Consider the following 15,556-nt stretch of genomic DNA (forward strand, 5'->3'; position numbering starts at 1 on the left):
CTAATGTCTTTTTGAGCATTAATTATGTGTAAGAACTGTCCTGAATCCTAGGAAAACAAAATCAAACAAAGCATTACCTTCCCTCAAGAAATTTACAATCTAGTGGAAAATTCAAATGCATAAACTGATTATTACAACACGTAAAGTGCTCACCTAATAAACTGAGGCCCAATGGGCACCTAGACCATGCTGCAGCCATCACATGGTTAAATATAAAATAGATTTGTTGCTGACAAATTTCTTAGCAGAGAAGCAGCAGAACCACATGTTGTGTAATGGGGTGGTCTGCCTAGGCCAGATATGGTGGGATAGGCCAGACCATGGGAGCATGCCCCTGAGACACTCTTCATATTTATAAATGGAGGGGCCCTCGAGGTGACTATATAACAATGGACTATTCTGTAAGGGAATGGCCTTGTTATAAAGGAGCAGCATACAAAGATTGGACGCCACATCAGTCTGTTTTTCAGGGGAGTTACTCATACTTGCTGAGCCAGCAATTTGCCAAAGGGGAAGACTATTAACCTCAAGGGACATCTGAACTTGCTTCTTATTCTGGAGGTCCAGAGAAAAGCATGAAGTTTCAGAGAAGGCTTCCTGGAGGAAGATGTTGGTATTGGGGTTTGAAGGAGTTTTCAAAATGAGGAAGGGGAAGATCATTCTGCTAAAGAGAAGAGCAAGGAAGAAGAGAAAGCATGAACGACACAGCATAGCACATTCCTGGAACTGCCAATGGTCGGACATGGCTGGATAAGAGTTAGTTGTGAGGCTACAAGGCAAGAGGATGCTAGACCAGTACATCAGGAAGTTTCTGATAACTCGAAACAATGACAAATTTACCTGCATTTATTCTATTTAGCCTTTAATTTGCTGATGTTGGGGAAAAAGGGTCACTGAATAACCAAGAAAAGGAAGACAAACCTTCCAAGAAAAGGAAGACAAAAACCAAGACAAATCCTGCCTCTTAAGTTTAAAAACCAGTGGTCTATGTGTAAACAAGAAATATTCTGATGCATATGTACAGACAATATTCTTGTTCCTTGTCTGGATAAAAACAGTTGGCTGAGGGGAATGGGAGGGGAGAGAGACCAAGTAGGCAGAAGAAACCTTCAACTCCCAAGAAGATACCAGGAGTGTCCAGAGACAGGGAACTAAATAGATGTAAAATAGAATTGAGAGTCTAACCTAGCTGTTCAGGGGTGCTGTGACCCCTGCATCTTTTGTTTCCATTTAATGAGCGCTGTCAATCCACAGAAGTGCGTCATCCACTGATTTACAGTAGGAGTAAAGTCCCTGATGGCTGGGCTTCCCTGGTGGTTCAGTCAATAAAGAATCGGCTTGCAATGTGGGAGACCTGGGTTCAGTCCCTGGGTTGGGAACATTCCCTGGAGGAGGAAATGGCAACCCACTCCAGTGTTCTTGCCTGGAGAACTTCATGGACAGAGGAGCCTGGAGGGCTACAGTCCATGGAGTCACAGAGCATGACATGACTGAGCTACTAATACACACAAAGTTCTGTTGTCCCCTATGGCTACGCTTGACTCTTCAAATACTTCACACCTTTAGGACAACTCCTGGCAGGCTACAGTCCATGGGGTCACAAAGAGCTGGATATGACTGAGTAACAAAGCATTCCATTCTCAGGGCTCTGACCTTTAAAGGTATTTTCCATTCAAATAAAAATACAAAGTTGCAGAACAGAAAATAATTGTTGGAGGTTTACAGAGCAGACAGCTGCAAGACCAAAGAATCCTGCACAAAGGAATTTTCAACAGCCAGCTTTCTCCCCTCCCCTTTTTGTGTAACTCTCATAAAAATGGTTCTTTGGGACACTAGTCCACCATCTTCTTGATCTGTTGGCTTTCGAACTAGCTGCTATTCCTTGAACCAACACCTCATCTCTTGATTTATTGGACTGTTGTATGGTGACCAGTATAACCTGGACTCAGCAACAGAAAAGTATCAGCTCATGAGAGTCTGTGGTAATCTGGTAAGACTAACATGTTTGTTTTCCAGAGTGAAATGTCCAAAGTAAGGCAGGTATAGACCACTGTGTGGGCTTCCCTTATAGCTCAGTCAGTAAAGAATCTGCCTGAAATGCTGGAGACCCAGGTTTGATTCCTGGGTTGGAAAGATCCCCTGGAGAAGAAAATGGCAACCTACTCCAGTATTTTTGCCTGGAGAATCCCATGGACAGAGGAGACTGGCAGGTTACTACAGTCCATAGTGTCGCAAGAGTCGGACATGATTTAGTGACTAAATTACCATTATTAGACAACTATGAGGAAAAACAGTCATGGTATCAAATCATGACCAAAACCAATAAGCCTCTAGAAATCCTTTAACATCTGTAAAAATCTGCATTGCAAAGTCCTCCTTTTATTTTTTAAAGACACTGAGAAACAAGAATCTTTTCAGTAGAAGCCCACAAAATGTATTTTTAAAAGAACTGTTAATATTAATTTCCTTTGTTATTATTTTACTATCATGTAGTATAAATGTCACTAAATGAGATGTCAAATTCTGAATTATAATATTTTAACCTGTGCTTACTGCACTGATATTAGCATTTTGGAATCGGTTTTTTTTTTTTTTCCTTCTTGACTATCAGAGTTCTGAAAATACCTTAAAGGAAAGGAAATTCAAATTTCAGGAGAAAAATAGTTTAAAGAAAAAAGCAGGAGAAAATCATATGTCATCCTACCATCACAAAGAAACTAGTTTTCACTTTGTTAATCTCTGGGCCTTATTTCTTTTCCAATCTTTTTACAATATAATATTTGTAATATATTAATAGCTAACATTATCCTATTGATAAAATTTTTCATTTATTCTTTAAATCAATATACATATTCTTGAAACCAAGAAAGAGTCCATTTTCTAAATTTGTTTTACTGGTGGCTTAATTATATACTTATCTTCACATCCACAGGCAGACAGCAGAAACAGGATGGAGTTACTGGGAATGGAAGCAACCCCTGGGGATGTAATAGAACTGGAAGGAAGGGACTATATGGAAGTACATCCTAGTTCAATGAAAGGTTGTTTAAGTGAGAAGCAGGCTCTTGAGAATTCTGCCTTAGATAACAAATGCAGCAGACATTTTTATTTAGTCTGGGGCTAATCTCAGGGGAAAATTAAAAGGAATATAAAGACAAAATTCCCTGTGTATGTTACCAAATCCAACTCATACTTCTCACCATGGGACAGGCCAGAAAATCAAGAGATGAGGTTGTTGGAGCAAAGAATAATGACTTTATATGGAGAGCCAGCAGACTGAGAAGATGGTGGACAAGTGTCCCAAAGAACTGTTTTGCCTGGGTTGGGGTGCTAGATTCTTTTATAGAAGGAAGAAGAGTGAGATGAGGAGGTAAAGTAAAAATGTGATACATTGTTGCAAATATTTCCTGGTTCTAGCCAGACTGTGGACCGGTGTTAAAGTCTTCTTTCCTGCACCCATTCACAGGTGGGCCTGGTCAGGATGTTTTCTGTGAGCTAAGCAAAAGTATTTTAGCCTAATGCTCAGGCCTGGGAGGCAGGGTTCCTGGAGATGGGCCATTAGGTATACTTTAAGCTTTAGGTAACATCCCTTTAGTGATTTATAGCAAAAGCAATAGAATACAAAGGTTAAGGTAAAAGAAACAGATCCAATATGAGTCAGATTTGTTCTTCCTAATACACCTGTAAGGAAAATTACTCACCTACAGTAGTGCTTGCCTAGATGTCAAAACTACTGTTGTGTTTCAAACAACTGGTTCTGATGAGCTGAAGCTGGTAAATGACTATGACTGTTGAGCTACCCCAGAAGACTAGATTCTCACTGAAGCTAACAGAAGACTCTATTGACAAGTAAAAAATAGGACTTATTTTAACCAATTACAAACAGAGGAAGGGATTCATTTCAATCTATCCAGAGTACTAGTTTTAATTAATTGACCTAGGTACCATGAGTGCCCACCCACATTCAAATTAAATTACACTGACCTTTTGCTTTCAGAGTACTACCGAGTGAATTTCTTCACAGTGCGTGTTCCTCAGCAAATAAATGTTTTGATGTTTGAGTTTTGTTTTGTTAGCTCTGTTGTTGCTGTCATTCCTTATTAAGAATTTTACTTATATTTTTAATTGAAGAAATTGACGATATTATATTAGTTTCAGGTGTACAACATAGTGACTTGATATTCTATATATTACAAAACAATCACCATAACAAATCCAGCTACCAACTGTCACCATACAAAGTTATCATATTATCGACAATATTCCTCATGCTGTATATTACATCACTGTGACATTTACTTTATAACTGTAAGCCTGTGTCTTTTAATCTCCATCACCTATTTAACTCATCTCCCCATCTCCCTCCTCTGTGGTTTGTCCTTTGTATTTAGGAGTCTGTTTCTGTGCTGTGTGTTCATTTGTTTTGCTTTTTAGATTCCACATATAAGGAAAATCATATGGTATGGTTTTTCTCTGTTTAACTTATTTCACTATGCATAATACCCTTTACATTCATTGTGTTATCACAAATGGCAAGATTTTATTCTATTTTATGGCTAAGTAATGCTTATTTAACTTATATGCAGAGTACATCATGAGAAACGCTGGGCTGGAAGGAGCACAAGCTGGAATTAAGATTGCCGGGAGAAATATCAATAACCTCAGATATGCAGATGACACCACCCTTATGGCAGAAAGTGAAGAAGAACTAAAGAGCCTCTTGATGAAAGTGAAAGAGGAGAGTGAAAAAGTTGGCTTAAAGCTCAACATTCAGAAAACTAAGATCATGGCATCTGGTCCCATCACTTCATGGCAAATAGATGGGGAAACAGTGGAAACAGTATCAGACTTTATTTTTGGGGCTCCAAAATCACTGTAGATGGTGATTGCAGCCATGATATTAAAAGATGCTTGCTCCTTGGAAGGAAAGTTATGACCAACCTAGACAGCATATTAAAAAGCAGAGACATTACTTTGCCAACAAAGGTCTATCTAGTCAAGGCTATGGTTTTTCCAGTGGTCATGTATGGATGTGAGAGTTGGACTGTGAAGAAAGCTGAGCACTGAAGAATTGATGCTTTTGAACTGTGGTGTTGGAGAAGACTCTTGAGAGTCCCTTGGACTGCAAGGAGATCCGACCAGTTCATCCTGAAGGAGATCAGTCCTGGGTGTTCATTGGTAGGACTGATGCTGAAGCTGAAACTCCAATACTTTGGCTACTTGATGCAAAGAGCTGACTCATTGGGAAAGACCCAGATGCTGGGAAAGATTGAGGGCAGGAGGAGAAGAAGATGACAGAGGATGAAATGGTTGGATGGCATCACTGACTCAATGGACATGGGTTTGGGTGGACTCCAGGAGTTGGTGACAGGACAGGGAGGCCTGGTTTGCTGCAGTTCATGGGCTCAGTCAGATATAACTGAGCGACTGAACTGAACTGAACTAAGGATCCCATATATTTCCCAGTGATGTGTAATAAACCTGTGATTCCATAGATATCTGCCTCCTCAGGTTCATACAGGATTTACTATTAATATCTATTAAATGTGTACAGATCACATCATTATTAACATCAAGGCATTAAAAATTGATCATTCAAAATGGGAATAGAGCTTGGTCAAATCATGACGTATGAAGAATTTGGCTTTATCTCTCCTTGGCCTCAGATGCCCATAGGATGTCCTCCCATGGGCATCACATTTGATACTATTTCTAACATGCAACTCTTCAAGCTTCAAACTCATCCTACTACTACCTTTTATCACAGTTCAGTTACAGGTTTACTATTCCCCTGGACCTGCCTCATTGTTTTTTTTCTTTTTTCTAAAATGGTGGCTAATTTCTTGGTACACTCATCAAACTTTTAAGTCAAAGTATGGTTGGACATTACTGACTCAACGGACATGGATTTGAGCAAACTCTGGGAGATGGTGAAGGATAGGGAAGCCTGGCGCGCTGCAATCCATGGGGTCAGAAAGAGTCAGACACAACTGAGCGGCCGAACTGATAAACAACAAAGAATGAACGCCATTAGTGACACTATCAACAGAAGTTTCCTAGTGCTATGGTCTTCAGAGAAATGGATGTTTGAAAGGGTACCACCCCGCACAGCAATATACTGTTGGACTAGGAGCTTAGGATACAATTATCAGGAGGGCCCTTCCTCGGAGCTACCAAGTCATAGCCATCAGATGACTGTTTACACTGATGTGTAAAGCTCTTTTCTAAGGTATAATTAGAATATTTATGCTTGAATACCCTGCCACTTTGGCTTCTAATTTTATTTTTTAATTATTTTGTAGAGTTATACATCTTTTACTCAATGTTGTTCAGTTGTTCAGTCATGTCTGACTCTTTGTGACCCCATGGACTGTAGAACACCAGGCTTTTCTGTCCTTCACCATCTCCCAGAGCTTGCCCAAACTCTTGTCCCTTGAGTCGGTGATGCCATTCAATCATCTCATCCTCTGTCATACACTTCTCCTCCTGCCTTCTATCTTTCAAGAACCAGGGTCTTTTCCAATGAGTCAGGTCTTCACATCAGGTGGCCAGAGTATTGGAGCTTCAGCCTCAGCATCAGTCCTTCTAATGAATATTCAGGGTTGATATCCTTTAGGTTTCACTGGTTTTATTTTCTTGCAGTCCAAGGGACTCTCAAGAGTCTTCTCCAACACCACAGTTCAAAGCATCAGGTCTTTGGTACTCTGTCTTCTTTATGGTCCAACTCTCACATTCATACATGACTACTGGAAAAACCATACCTTTAGCTATACAGATCTTTGTTGCAAAGTAATGTCTCTGCTTTTTCATATGCTGTATAGGTTGGTCATAGCTTTTCTTCCAAGGAGCAAGCATCTTTTACTTTCATGGCTTTAGTCACCACCCACAGTGATTTTGGAGCCCAAGAAAATAAAGTCTGTCACTGTTTCCATTGTTTCCCCATCTATTTACCATGAAGTGATGGGACTAGATGTCGTGATCTTAGATTTTTGAATGTTGAGTTTTAAGCCAGCTTTTTCACTCTCCTCTTTCACCTTCAATAAGAGGCTCTTTAGTTCCTCTTTACTTTCTGAGGAATTCACCACATGAGGGTGGTGTTATCTGCATATCTGAGGTTATTGATGTTTCTCCCGGCAATCTTGATTCTAGCTTGTGATTTATCCAGCCCTACATTTCTCGTTATGTATTCTGCATATAAGTTAAATAAATAGGGTGACAATATACAGCTTGACACACTCCTTTCTCAGTTTTGATCCTGTCTGTTCCATGTTTGGTTCTAATGGTTGTTCCATGACCTGCATACAGGTTTCTCAGGAGGCAGGTAAGGTGGTTTGGTATTCCTATCTCTTTGAAGAGATCTCTATTCTTTCCCATTCTATTGTTTTCCTCTATTTCTTTGCTTTGTTCACTTAGGAAGGCTTTCTTATCTCTCCTTGCTATTCCTTGGAACTCTGCCTTCAGATGGTATATCTTTCCTTTTCTCCTTTGCCTTCACTTCTGCCCTCAGTTATTTGTGAAGCATCCTTCAGACAACCATTTTGCCTTTTTCTTTTTCTTGGGGATGGTTTTGATCACTGCTTCCTGTACAATGTTAAAAACCTCTGTCCATAGTTCTTCAGGCACTCCATCATATATAATCACTTGAATCTATTTGTCACTTCCACTGTCTAACTGTAAAGGATTTTATTTACATCATACCTTAATGGCTTCCCTGATAGCTCAGTTGGTAAAGAATTCACCTGCAATGCAGGAGACCCCGGTTCAATCCCTGGGTTCGGAAGATCTGCTAGGGAAAGGGTGAGTAGGCTACCCACTCCAGTATTCTTGGGCTTTCCTTGTGGCTCAGCAGGTAAAGAATCTGCCTGCAATGTGGGAGACCTGGGTTCGATCTCTGGGTTGGGGAGATCCCCTGGAACAGGGAAAGGCTACCGACTCCAGTATTCTGGCCTGGAGAATTCCATGGACAGTACATGGGGTTGCAAAGAGTTGGACACGACTGAGCGACTTTCACTTTCACTTTAATGGCCCAGTGGTTTTCCCTACTTTCTTCAATTTAAGTCTGAATTTTGCAATAAGGAGTTCATGATCTGAGCCACAGTCAGCTTCTGGTCTTGTTTTTGCTGACTGTACAGAGCTTCTCCATCTTTGACTGCAAAGAATATTATCAATCTGATTTCAGTATTGACCATCTGGTGATGTCCATGTGTAGAGTTGTTTCTTGGTTGTTGGAAGAGGGTGTTTGCTATGATCAATGTGTTCTCTTGGCAAAACTCTTTTAACCTTTGCCATGCTTCATTTTGTACTCCAAGGTCAAACTTGCCTGTTACTCCAAATATCTCTTGACTTCCTACTTTTGCATTTCCATTTACTCAATGGTTGCCTGTTATTTTAATTTTTAAAATTGTCATCCATCTCATCATCATCCTAGCAAAAAATAATTGCTACTTATACTTCCACAACCATGACTGCTATGTTCATGATTTGAATCTTTAGTATGTGTAATATGTTTGGGGAAGCTGCTCTTTTGGTTCCATGAAGTGAGAGAACCTTAATGAGATAACACTTCAGTCCTCTTCCATGGGAGGAGTATGCATCTATCTGATATTGAGATGGAAAGATTCTAACATCTTTTGAATGATGCTCCTTCATTAGATGGAATGAAGTCAAACCCCTAAATACATGTCCTCACTTGTTCTATTTCCACTCACAAATCTCCAAGAACATTAAGGCTACCAATGGATACTCCAGCTCTAAAAAGAATTATGAAACATCATTGTGGTTTAACTATGGTTGTCAGATTTATCAGTCATTAAGCCCCTATTTTTATCCTTTTCCAGTGTCAGTTGGTTCAAAATTATGAGAGACAAGAGTAAAATTACCCAAAGGCTGAAACCCTAACAGCTGGTGATGTGTTCAGTTTTACATGTGTTATCCAGCTTTAACTGTTTTAACAACCTTAAGAGGTAGACATTAATACTCTCATTTTGTGATTGATGATGAGAATTTCAGTGCCACAAGTAGCTGGTAAGTAGGAGAGAAAGAATTCTGGTCCAGATATATCATGTTACTTCCTAGCCTTTATGCTTTTACCATCCAAATACTCATCCTTAAACACTGCCTACAGTGTAGTATCACTTTCTTTGAAATATAGATTAGTAAATCATGCCTTATGTATGCAATTGTCTGATTTCTTTTCTCATATTGTTTGTAAGTTTTTGTTCATGCTGTTCTAAATAACTGAATTTCATTCATTTATATATTGAGTAAAATACAGTTGCCAAAATCTATTCATTATGCTTCTAATGGACATTTGAGTTGTTTACAATCCTTTATTGTTTGAGTAATATTACTATGAAAATTCTTGCACGTCTCTAGGTACATGTGCATTTCTCTCTGTTAAATCTTGCTTCACAACTAACACTTGATATTAAGTCTTCTAATTTTAGCTGTTTTGATGAATGAATAACAGTCTATTCTTATGGTTTTATTTTTAATTTCCCTGATGTTTAATGAGGATGGGCACATTTTCATGTGACTTCTTGGTTGTTCGTTTTCCAGATTTATGAATTGTCTTTTAAATTCCTTTGCCATTTCTTTCTATTGTATTCCACTGGATATCTGACTTATTGATTTGTAAGAGCACAATATATGATGGAAACCTTCTGTCAAGTAAGCATGTTGCAAATATCCTCTATCACTGTCTAGTTTCACTTTCTTTTGAGAAAAGAAAGTTTTAAAATTTAGTGTAATCAAATATATTGTATTGCTTGTATACTTTTTAATAAAATCTTCTCCTAACTGATATAATGAAACTATTCCCCATATTAACTTCTATAAACTTTATTTTGCTGGTTTTCACATTCAAGTCTCACTTGGAATTGGTTTTCTAGTGGTATGAGGCAGGGTTGATTTACTTGATTTATTTTCTTTCCCCTGTAGGGAAATTGTCCCAATACAATATATGGAAAATATCATGTTTTACTCTTTGCTTTGCAGTGTCACCATTATCATAAATCAAGTGTTTATATCTCTCTCTGAGTCTTCTGAGGGTCTTCTATTCTCTTCCACTAGTCAATTTTTCTAATATGGTGCTACTTCCACACAACCAAAAAAAGCTTATTTGAACACTGCCATAGTCACCCATTAATACCAAATTAATGTACTATATTTATGGCTTCCTTTGGCACTGAAAGGGTAAAGTTGAAGAGTTGAGATAGAAACAACATAGCCCACAAAGCCTGAATATTCACTATCTGGCCCTTCCTAATTAATTAGCTAAGTAGAAAATATGTAGAAGAGGTACCATTCTCAAGAGGGATAAAAGTTTTGGTGTCACTAGCAATAATCTTGAAACTGTGAAGATTTTAAGTAAGATTACTATAGTTTATACATTCATGTGAGAGTTGGACCATAAAAAAAGTTGAGTGCTGAAGAATTGATGCTTTTGAACTGTGGTGTTGGAGAAGACTCTTGAGAGTTCCTCAGGCAGCAAGGAGATCAAACCAGTCCATCCTAAAGGAAATCAATCCTAAATATTCATTGGAAGGACTGATGCTGAAGCTGAAGCTCCAATATTTTAGCTACCTGATGTGAAGAACTGACTCATTTGAAAAGACCCTGATGCTGGGAAAGATTGAAAGCAGGAGAAGGAGACAATGAGGGATGAGATGGTTGGATGGCATCAGTGACTTGATGGACATGAGTTTGAGCAAGCTCCGGGAATTGGTGGTGGGCAGGGAAGCCTGGTGTGCTGCAGTCCATGGGGTCGCAAAGAGTTGGACACAACTGAGTGAACTGAACTGATACATTCATGAGGATGTCCTCTCATGTTTGTAACATGGAGTCTTTTCATTGGACAGTGCCACTCTATTGATTCAAGTCATATTTTGTATTTTTCACAATAGCCAGGCCTCCAGATGGTGTCTCTAGATGAAGTGTTCAGGAGCCCCTCTAGGTTTGGTATCATCATCTGTAATGTGGAGAGAAAAAAACTTTCCTACTCATACAACAACTTTCCATACAACAACTGATGGGATAAAATGGAATGTTAGATTTACACGTATTCCCCATGGCTGATTCATATCAATGTATGACAAAACCCACTGAAATGTTGTGAAGTAATTAGCCTCCAACTAATTAAAAAAAAAAAAAGGAATGTTAGATGAATTAAAAATTTAAAGTGTTAAATGAAAAAAAATTTTATATTAGCGTCTTTGTTTGATTCCATGTGAAAAGGAGAATGAGAGCAATAAAATCAGCATAAATGGAGAGGTTATAAAGTGAGTAACACAAAAGGAAACTAAGTATGCAACATTCTAAAGTAAGATTATAGGTTAAGCCATCCAAAATCATCTCATGTTTACTGTAGCCTTGGAAATTAGGTAATTTTGTGTGATGTGCCCTGAAGTCATGCTGTTGTGTAATGCATGAGATTTGCTTGGAAATCATATTTAAGGTCCAGAAATGGATTAGTGATGAACAGCAAGTAATATTTGGGAAAGGGTTAGAAGCAAGCAGTTAGAAAGGGCTAAGTAGAAGTGATCAGAAGAGAAAGCCTGAGAGAAAGTGCTTATGTTTCATGCTAAAAGGTGCAGTAGAAATATGGACCTGGGTGTGGGGCATAGAAAGTAGAAGTGGTACTGAAGACTGGTTCTGAGAAAGAGCACTTGCAGTCAATAATCTTATCGTGACAGAGAGTGAGAGCGTGATACTGCTGCTTCCTTCTTCCCTGCTGCTTGTTATCTGTGTAAACTTCTTTTGAGCAGAATTACTATATTTTGATCTTTAAGATTGCCCTTCATGTTTCTTTTCATGTCATTTCATCTGAATACATATATGGTTATGAATGTATATTATTGGGGTGTGTGGGCTTCTATGTGTGTGTGTGTGTCCCTAAATTGAGGAATTGCTATGAAAAAGGACAGAAAGAGACAAGGTAAGGGTCTGCACTCAGGTCATCTCCTTAGGAGAGATCCCAATAGTAGAGGAACAAAGAGTTCACATGAGGTCATGTTTTTCTCTCACTGATGCCACAACCATGGCATGACCTTAAATCCCTATGAGGACTGTGGGGAGAAGTAGAAAATTGCGTGTTTTATTATGGACAAGACCAGGAGCTGACTGTGGCTCAGATAATGAAACTCCTTATTGCCAAATTCAGACTGAAACTGAAAAAAGGAGGAAAAAACCACTAGACCATTCAGGTATGACCTAAATCACATACCTTATGATTATACAGTGGAAGTGACAAATAGATTCAAGGGATTAGATCTGATAGACAGAGAGCCTGAAGGACTAAGGATGGAGGTTCGTGACATTGTACAGGAGGCAGTGATAAAGACCATCCCCAAGAAAAAGAAATGCAAAAAGGCAACACGGTTGGCTGAGGAGGCCTTACAAATAGCTATGAAAAGAAGAGAAGCGAAAGGCAAAGAAGAAAAGGAAAGATATACTCATTTGAATGCAGAGTTCCAAGGAATAGCAATGAGAGACAAGAAAGCCTTTCTCCCTGATCAATGCAAAGAAATAGAGAAAAACAATACAATAGGAAAAAGACTAGAGATCTCTTCAAGAAAATTAGAGATACCAAGGGAATATTTCATGCAAAGATGGGCACAATAAAGGACAGAAATGGTATGGACTGAACAGAAGCAGAAGATATTAAGAAGAGGTGGCAAGAATACACAGAAGAACTATACGAAAAAGATCTTCATGACCCAGATAGTCACGATGGTGTGATCACTCACCTTGAGCCAGATATCCAGGAATTTGAAGTCAAGTGGGTCTTAGGAAGCATCACTATGAACAAAGCTAGTAGAGGTGATGAAATTCCAGTCGAGCTATTTTAAATCCTAAAAGATGATGCTGTGAAAGTGCTGTACTCCATATGCCAGCAAATTTGGAAAACTGAGCAGTGACCACAGGACTGGAAAAGGTCAGTTTTCATTCCAATTCTAAAGAAAGGCAATGCCAACGAATGCTCAAACGACCACACAATTGCACTCATCTCACACGTTAGCAAAGTAATGCTCAAAATTCTCCAAGCCAGGCTTCAGCAATACGTGAACTGTGAACTTCCAGATGTTCAAGCTGGTTTTAGAAAAGGCAGAGGAACCAGAGATCAAATTGCCAATATCCGCTGGATCATTGAAAAAGCAAGAGATTTCCAGAAAAACATATATTTCTGCTTTGTTGACTATGCAGAAGCCTTTGACTGTGTGGATCACAAAAACTGTGGAAAATTCTTAAAGAGATGGGAATACTATACCACCTGACCTGCCTCCTGAGAAATCTGTATGCAGGTCAAGAAGCAGCAGTTCGTACTGGACATGGCACAACAGATTGGTTCCAAATTGGGAAAGGAGTACATCAAGGCTGTATATTGTCACCCTGCTTTTTTTAACTTATATGTAGAATATATCATGAGAAATGCTGCACTGGATGAAGCACAAGCTGGAATCAAGATTGCCGGAGAAATATCAATAACCTCAGATATGCAGATGACACCACCCTTATTGCAGAAAGTGAAGAGGAACTAAAAAGCCTCTTGATGAAAGTGAAAGAGGAGAGTGAAAAAGTTGGCTTAAAACTCAACATTCAGAAAACTAAGATAATGGCATCTGGTCTCATCACTTCATGGCAAATAGATGGGGAAACAGTGGAAACAATGACAGATTTTATTTTTTGGACTCCAAAATCATTGCAGATGGTGACTGGATCCATGAAATTAAATGATGCTTGCTCCTTGGAAGAAAAGTTTTGACCAACCTAGATAGCATATCAAAAAGCAGAGACATTACTTTGCCAATAAAGGTCCATCTAGTCAAAGTTATGGTTTTTCCAGTAGTCATGTATGGATGTGAGAGTTGGACTACAGACAAAGCTGAGTTCTGAAGAATGGTGCTCTTGAACTGTGGTATTGGAGGAGACTTTTGAGAGTCCCTTGGACAGCAAGGAGATCCAACCCATCCATCCTAAAGGAAATCAGTCCTGAATATTCATTGGAAGGACTGATGCTGAAGCTGAAGCTCCCGTACTTTGGCCACCTGATGCAAAGAACTGACTCACTGGAAAAGACCTGGATTCTGGGAAAGATTGAAGGCTGGAGGAGAAGGGGATGACAGAGGATGAGATGGTTGGATGGCATCCCTGACTCAATGGACAAAAGTTTGAGTAAACATTGGGAGTTGGTGATGGACAGGGAGGCCTGGCGTGCTGCAATCCATGGGGTCACAAAGAGTCGGACACGACTGAGCGGCTGAACTGAACTGAACTGAATTGTATCACATAGAATATTTGCTATAGAGCTCAGTTTGAACCTTTTAAAAGAGATTTTCACCATTAAAGTAAGTTTTCCAAGGACTGTCCCTTGCAGAATATCTTGAAGAAAGAGTAGATCTAATGTATGTTAGTTAAACCTTGACTGGAATCATTCATGTGACATTCAGAAATAAAGTGAGAGGCCTTTTTATGATAAGCACTGTCACATGCACAGTGTCCTTGTACTGCCCAAAGGGGGAGACAAGTAGAAAAATTACAGATCTTCCCTTGAGAGTCCCTGGGACAGCAAGGAGATCCAACCAGGCCATCCTAAAGGAAATCAGTCCTGAATATTCATTGGAAGGACTGATGCTGAAGTTGAAACTCCAGTACTTGGGACACCTGATGCGAAGAACTGACTCATTGGAAAAGACCCTGATGCTGGGAAAGATTGACCCAACAAAAGAAAGATTCCTTCCTCCAAAATTATATATTAGGATAAATGCCATGAAGGACACAAACAGGATGAGATGATAGAAAACAATCTAGTGGGAATAGAATCAGGTGTCCAGTTTGCATAGAATATTTGTCTGGGGCTTCACTGTACTGGCACCTGAAGGAGGAGAGGGAGCTGGACATCCAAAAGGGAAGGAGAAGAGTTTTCTAGTCAGAGGAATAGGGACATACAGAGACCCTGAGAGATAAAGAACTTGGAATGTTCTAGAAGAGAAGAACAATGGTGACTTGGATAGGGCCATGGTGGTGGAGACCCAGAGAAATGGCCAGATTTGAGAGTTGTTTTAGACAAAGAGAATATGTCTTCCTTAAAGGAAAATAACACACACTTCTTTGGGATGAAAGAAAAATACAGCAAATCTGAAAACTGAGACAGTCTGTGAAATACTCATTGTGTGACCTTAGTCAATTGTGTTCTATCTGTTTGCCTCAATTCCTTCATCTCTAAAATGGAGATAATAATACCTACCTTACAGACTGTTGTATGGATCAAAATTAGAACTAGGTATAAACATTTTGCATGGTGTCTGGAATATATTACATTCTTGATAAATGTTAAGTGTTGTTAAAATTATTATTATTATTAATTTTATCATATGGTGTTACAGAAGAGATGAGTATCAGTATTCTAAATGAAATAAGCCTTCATCCTCAGTCTTTAGGTTTCCTCCTCACTGGAAAGACAAAAGATTCCTAAATCAATATAGGTAACTCATTTTAAAATACTTTGTTATAGACAGTATGATGGTATATAGGGGTCAGTTTAAGTTTTATGTCTAGA

The sequence above is a fragment of the Cervus elaphus genome, chromosome 25, assembly GCF_910594005.1.
Source record: "Cervus elaphus chromosome 25, mCerEla1.1, whole genome shotgun sequence".
NCBI lineage: Eukaryota > Metazoa > Chordata > Mammalia > Artiodactyla > Cervidae > Cervus > Cervus elaphus.